Raw genomic sequence first — 7147 nt, 5'->3', positions numbered from 1 at the left:
TTGCCAGACTCTCTCTAGTCTAACCTGGGACAGTCGGTTTTTCCAGACTCTCTCTAGTCCAACCTGGGTCAGTCGGTTTCTCCAGACTCTCTCTAGTCTAACCTGGGACAGTCGGTTTGCCAGACTCTCTAGTCTAACCTGGGACAGTCGGTTTGCCAGACTCTCTCTAGTCTAACCTGGGACAGTCGGTTTGCCAGACTCTCTCTAGTCTAACCTGGGACAGTCGGTTTGCCAGACTCTCTCTAGTCTAACCTGGGACAGTCGGTTTCTCCAGACTCTCTCTAGTCTAACCTGGGACAGTCGGTTTGCCAGACTCTCTCTAGTCTAACCTGGGACAGTCGGTTTGCCAGACTCTCTCTAGTCTAACCTGGGACAGTCGGTTTGCCAGACTCTCTCTAGTCTAACCTGGGACAGTCGGTTTTTCCAGACTCTCTCTAGTCCAACCTGGGTCAGTCGGTTTCTCCAGACTCTCTCTAGTCTAACCTGGGACAGTCGGTTTGCCAGACTCTCTCTAGTCTAACCTGGGACAGTCGGTTTGCCAGACTCTCTCTAGTCCAACCTGGGACAGTCGGTTTGCCAGACTCTAGTCTCTCTAGTCCAACCTGGGACAGTCGGTTTGCCAGATTCTCTCTAGTTTAACCTGGGACAGTCGGTTTGCCAGACTCTCTCTAGTCCAACCTGGGTCAGTCGGTTTTTCCAGACTCTCTCTAGTCTAACCTGGGTCAGTCGGTTTTTCCAGACTCTCTCTAGTCTAACCTGGGACAGTCGGTTTGCCAGACTCTCTCTAGTCTAACCTGGGACAGTCGGTTTGCCAGACTCTCTCTAGTCTAACCTGGGACAGTCGGTTTGCCAGACTCTCTCTAGTCTAACCTGGGACAGTCGGTTTGCCAGACTCTCTCTAGTCTAACCTGGGTCAGTCGGTTTTTCCAGACTCTCTCTAGTCTAACCTGGGACAGTCGGTTTTTCCAGACTCTCTCTAGTCTAACCTGGGACAGTCGGTTTGCCAGACTCTCTCTAGTCTAACCTGGGACAGTCGGTTTTTCCAGACTCTCTCTAGTCTAACCTGGGACAGTCGGTTTTTCCAGACTCTCTCTAGTCTAACCTGGGACAGTCGGTTTGCCAGACTCTCTCTAGTCTAACCTGGGACAGTCGGTTTGCCAGACTCTCTCTAGTCTAACCTGGGACAGTCGGTTTGCCAGACTCTCTCTAGTCTAACCTGGGACAGTCGGTTTGCCAGACTCTCTCTAGTCTAACCTGGGTCAGTCGGTTTCTCCAGACTCTCTCTAGTCTAACCTGGGACAGTCGGTTTGCCAGACTCTCTCTAGTCTAACCTGGGACAGTCGGTTTGCCAGACTCTCTCTAGTCCAACCTGGGACAGTCGGTTTGCCAGACTCTCTCTAGTCTAACCTGGGACAGTCGGTTTCTCCAGACTCTCTCTAGTCTAACCTGGGACAGTCGGTTTCTCCAGACTCTCTCTAGTCTAACCTGGGACAGTCGGTTTGCCAGACTCTCTCTAGTCCAACCTGGGACAGTCGGTTTGCCAGACTCTCTCTAGTCTAACCTGGGACAGTCGGTTTTTCCAGACTCTCTCTAGTCTAACCTGGGTCAGTCGGTTTCTCCAGACTCTCTCTAGTCCAACCTGGGACAGTCGGTTTGCCAGACTCTCTCTAGTCCAACCTGGGACAGTCGGTTTGCCAGACTCTCTCTAGTCCAACCTGGGACAGTCGGTTTTTCCAGACTCTCTCTAGTCTAACCTGGGTCAGTCGGTTTTTCCAGACTCTCTCTAGTCTAACCTGGGACAGTCGGTTTTTCCAGACTCTCTCTAGTCTAACCTGGGACAGTCGGTTTTTCCAGACTCTCTCTAGTCTAACCTGGGACAGTCGGTTTGCCAGACTCTCTCTAGTCTAACCTGGGACAGTCGGTTTTTCCAGACTCTCTCTAGTCTAACCTGGGACAGTCGGTTTTTCCAGACTCTCTCTAGTCCAACCTGGGTCAGTCGGTTTTTCCAGACTCTCTCTAGTCTAACCTGGGTCAGTCGGTTTTTCCAGACTCTCTCTAGTCTAACCTGGGACAGTCGGTTTGCCAGACTCTCTCTAGTCTAACCTGGGACAGTCGGTTTGCCAGACTCTCTCTAGTCTAACCTGGGACAGTCGGTTTTTCCAGACTCTCTCTAACTATAGTCGGTTATGGATCGGCTATGTTTGTATCAATGATAAATAACACTGTGGACAGTCGGTCTTAAAGATCAGATTTAATAACAGTGTGGTCTTAAAGATCACAATTAATGACAGTGTGGACAGTCAGTCCTATAAAGATCAGGGGCGTCAGTGGCTCAGGGGGTAGAGCGGCCCGATTGGGGTCCGGAAGGCTCCCAGTTCGATCCCTTACAGGGGCAGTTGCCGCCCTACTCCTCACAGCTGGCCTAGCCATATGATTCCACTTCAACTCCATAATTCTGATAACCCTCGGATTATTCCTCACCACCCTCACCATATACCAATGATGACGAGATATTATTCGCGAGGGAACATTCCAAGGACACCACACACCTCCCGTTCAAAAAGGCCTACGATATGGTATAATCCTCTTCATCACCTCAGAAGTCTTCTTCTTTGCAGGCTTCTTCTGAGCCTTTTATCACTCAAGCCTCAACCCAACCCCCGACCTCGGAGGCTGCTGACCACCCTCCGGCATTACAACGCTAGACCCGTTTGAAGTCCCACTTCTCAACACGGCCGTACTCCTGGCATCCGGCGTTACAGTTACCTGAGCCCACCACAGCATCATAGAAGGGGACCGAAAACAAACAATCCAGTCCCTCGCCCTAACCATTCTACTTGGCTTCTATTTCACCTTCCTTCAAGCCCTTGAGTACTATGAAGCCCCCTTCACCATCGCCGACGGTGTTTACGGATCCACCTTTTTCGTAGCAACAGGATTCCACGGTCTCCACGTCATTATCGGCTCAACTTTCCTGGCTGTCTGCCTCCTCCGCCAAATCCAGTACCACTTCACATCCGGGCACCACTTCGGGTTTGAAGCAGCCGCATGGTACTGACACTTCGTAGACGTCGTCTGACTATTCCTTTATATCTCCATCTACTGATGAGGCTCCTAATCTTTCTAGTACAATGTTAGTATAAGTGACTTCCAATCACCCGGCCCCGGTTAGACCCCGGGGGAAGATAGTGAACCTAATCCCGACCGTCCTTCTTATTACTCTACTCCTCTCCCTCGTCCTAACCCTCGTCTCCTTCTGACTCCCCCAAATAAGCCCGGACTCAGAAAAACTCTCCCCCTACGAGTGCGGCTTTGACCCCCTAGGCTCTGCCCGCCTCCCCTTCTCCCTTCGGTTCTTCCTGGTCGCAATCCTATTTCTTCTGTTTGATCTTGAAATTGCACTACTCCTCCCCCTCCCCTGAGGAGACCAACTTATTAACCCGCTACAATCCTTCCTCTGAGCAGTCACTGTCCTTTGACTCCTCATCCTGGGCCTTATCTATGAATGAACACAAGGCGGCCTTGAGTGGGCTGAATAACGGGCTATTAGTCCAAGCAAGACACTTGATTTCGGCTCAAGAGACTGAGGTTTAAACCCTCAATTGCCCTATGACCCCTATACATTTTGCTTTCTCATCAGCATTCATCTTAGGCTTAATAGGCCTCGCATTCCACCGAACCCACCTCCTCTCCGCCCTATTATGCTTAGAAGGTATAATACTATCCCTGTTCATCGCACTGTCAGTCTGAACCCTTCAAGTCGGCGCCACCGGATACTCTGCAGCCCCCATGCTGGTCCTAGCCTTCTCAGCATGCGAAGCTAGCGCCGGATTGGCCATCCTAGTAGCCACAGCCCGAACACACAGCACAGACCGCCTACAAAGCCTCAACCTATTGCAATGCTAAAAGTACTCCTTCCTACACTCATGCTATTCCCCCTAATTTGGCTGACCCCGCCCAAGTGATTATGACCCGCATCCCTTGCCCACAGCCTTGTCATCGCCCTAGTTAGCCTTCACTGACTTACCCACACCTCAGAAACAGGCTGATCCATAATAAACCCCCTCATAGCCACAGACCCTTTATCAACACCCCTCCTCGTCCTCTCCTGTTGACTCCTCCCCCTAATAATCCTCGCTAGCCAAAACCACATGGCCCCCGAACCCTTAAACCGCCAACGAACCTATATCTCACTACTAACCTCCCTCCAATTCTTCCTCATCCTGGCCTTTGGAGCAACAGAAGTCTTTATATTTTATGTAATGTTTGAAGCCACCCTTATCCCAACCTTAATCCTCATCACCCGCTGGGGGAACCAAGCCGAACGACTTAACGCAGGGACATACTTCTTATTCTACACACTCGCAGGGTCCCTCCCCCTCCTTGTAGCCCTACTCCTCTTGCAAAACGAAGCCGGTACCTTGTCCCTCCTCACCCTCCAATATAGTAAACCTCTACTCCTCACCACCTGAAGTAATAAAGTCTGATGAGCCGGCTGCCTCCTCGCCTTCTTGGTGAAAATACCCCTTTACGGCGTACACTTGTGACTCCCAAAAGCACACGTAGAAGCCCCCATCGCCGGATCCATAGTGCTGGCCGCCGTCCTCTTAAAACTAGGAGGCTACGGCATAATACGAATGATACTACTACTTGACCCACTATCAAAAGAACTGGCCTACCCATTCATTGCCCTCGCCCTCTGAGGTGTAATCATAACGGGCTCAATCTGCCTGCGCCAAACAGACCTCAAATCTCTAATCGCCTACTCCTCAGTCAGCCACATAGGCCTAGTTGCTGGCGGCATTCTAATTCAAACCCCCTGGGGATTTACTGGCGCCTTAGTACTCATAATCGCCCACGGACTTGCATCCTCAGCCCTCTTTTGCCTAGCCAATACTAGCTACGAACGAACACACAGCCGTACAATAGTCCTTGCCCGAGGCATACAGACAGTATTACCCCTAATAGCCACATGATGATTTGTAAGTAGCCTCGCAAATCTCGCCCTTCCCCCACTCCCCAACCTCATGGGAGAACTAATAATTATTGCTTCCCTATTTAACTGATCACCCTGAACCCTGGCCCTAACAGGAGCCGGCACACTCATTACTGCCGGCTACTCCCTGTACCTGTTTCTAATAACCCAACGAGGGCCCGTCCCAACACATATCATCTCCCTAGACCCCTCCCACACACGTGAACACCTCCTGATCACCCTCCACCTCGCACCCCTCCTCCTCCTAATAACAAAGCCCGAGCTAATCTGAGGCTGATGTGCCTGTAGGCATAGTTTAACAAAAACGTCAGATTGTGATTCTGATGATAGAGGCTAATACCCTCTTGCCCACCGAGGATGGCACGACAGCAGTAAAGATTGCTAATCCTTCACCCCCTCGGTTAAACTCCGAGGCCTCCTCGACACACCCCCCCCCCCCCCCCCCGCTTTTAAAGGATAACAGCCATCCGTTGGTTTTAGGAACCAAAAACTCTTGGTGCAAATCCAAGTATTAGCTATGTTAACAACCATCGTCACATCCTCTCTTCTTCTGGTAATTACTCTTCTTATACTCCCGGTTATCACAACCTTAAACCCCCACCCCGTGCCCTCACACTGAGCCACCTCCCAAGTAAAGACTGCAGTCAAGCTGGCCTTCTTCGTCAGCCTGGCCCCACTGCTCATCTTTTTAAACGAAGGCACAGAGACAATTGTGACCAACTGAACCTGAATAAATACACTGGCCTTCGACATTAATTTAAGCTTCAAATTTGACCACTACTCAATTGTATTTATCCCCATCGCCCTGTATGTAACATGATCTATCTTAGAGTTCGCGTCTTGATATATACACGCAGACCCCCAAATAAACCGCTTCTTTAAGTACCTTCTCGTCTTCCTGGTCGCCATAATTATTCTGGTCTCAGCAAACAACATATTCCAATTCTTTATCGGCTGAGAAGGGGTCGGAATTATGTCCTTCCTGCTAATCGGATGATGATACGGACGCACTGACGCCAACACCGCCGCCCTGCAAGCAGTTATCTATAACCGCGTGGGTGATATCGGCTTAATTCTGGCAATAGCCTGACTCGCAACCAATGTTAACTCCTGAGAAATGCAACACATATTTGCCGCCACTAAAGACATAAACCTAACACTTCCCCTAATGGGCTTAATCCTGGCAGCCACTGGCAAGTCCGCCCAATTTGGTTTACACCCATGACTCCCCTCAGCAATAGAGGGCCCAACACCTGTCTCCGCCCTCCTCCACTCCAGCACTATAGTTGTAGCCGGCATTTTTCTACTAATCCGACTCAGCCCCCTAATAGAAAACAACCAAGTAGCACTAACAACCTGCCTATGCCTGGGCGCCCTAACCACCCTGTTCACAGCCACCTGTGCCCTCACCCAAAACGACATTAAAAAAATCGTTGCCTTCTCTACCTCCAGCCAGCTAGGACTAATAATGGTCACCATCGGCCTTAACCAACCCCAAATTTGTGGGGTTTTTCCAGACTCTCTCTAGTCTAACCTGGGACAGTCGGTTTTTCCAGACTGTCTCTAGTCTAACCTGGGACAGTCGGTTTTTCCAGACTCTCTCTAGTCTAACCTGGGACAGTCGGTTTTTCCAGACTCTCTCTAGTCTAACCTGGGACAGTCGGTTTTTCCAGACTCTCTCTAGTCTAACCTGGGACAGTCGGTTTTTCCAGACTCTCTCTAGTCTAACCTGGGACAGTCGGTTTGCCAGACTCTCTCTAGTCTAACCTGGGACAGTCGGTTTTTCCAGACTCTCTCTAGTCTAACCTGGGACAGTCGGTTTTTCCAGACTCTCTCTAGTCTAACCTGGGACAGTCGGTTTTTCCAGACTCTCTCTAGTCTAACCTGGGACAGTCGGTTTGCCAGACTCTCTCTAGTCTAACCTGGGACAGTCGGTTTTTCCAGACTCTCTCTAGTCTAACCTGGGACAGTCGGTTTGCCAGACTCTCTCTAGTCTAACCTGGGACAGTCGGTTTGCCAGACTCTCTCTAGTCTAACCTGGGACAGTCGGTTTTTCCAGACTCTCTCTAGTCTAACCTGGGACAGTCGGTTTTTCCAGACTCTCTCTAGTCTAACCTGGGACAGTCGGTTTGCCAGACTCTCTCTAGTCTA

The sequence above is a fragment of the Protomyctophum parallelum genome (genome assembly GCF_964188405.1).
Source record: "Protomyctophum parallelum genome assembly, chromosome: 3".
Lineage (NCBI taxonomy): Eukaryota > Metazoa > Chordata > Actinopteri > Myctophiformes > Myctophidae > Protomyctophum > Protomyctophum parallelum.
This window is presented reverse-complemented; position numbering follows the sequence as displayed.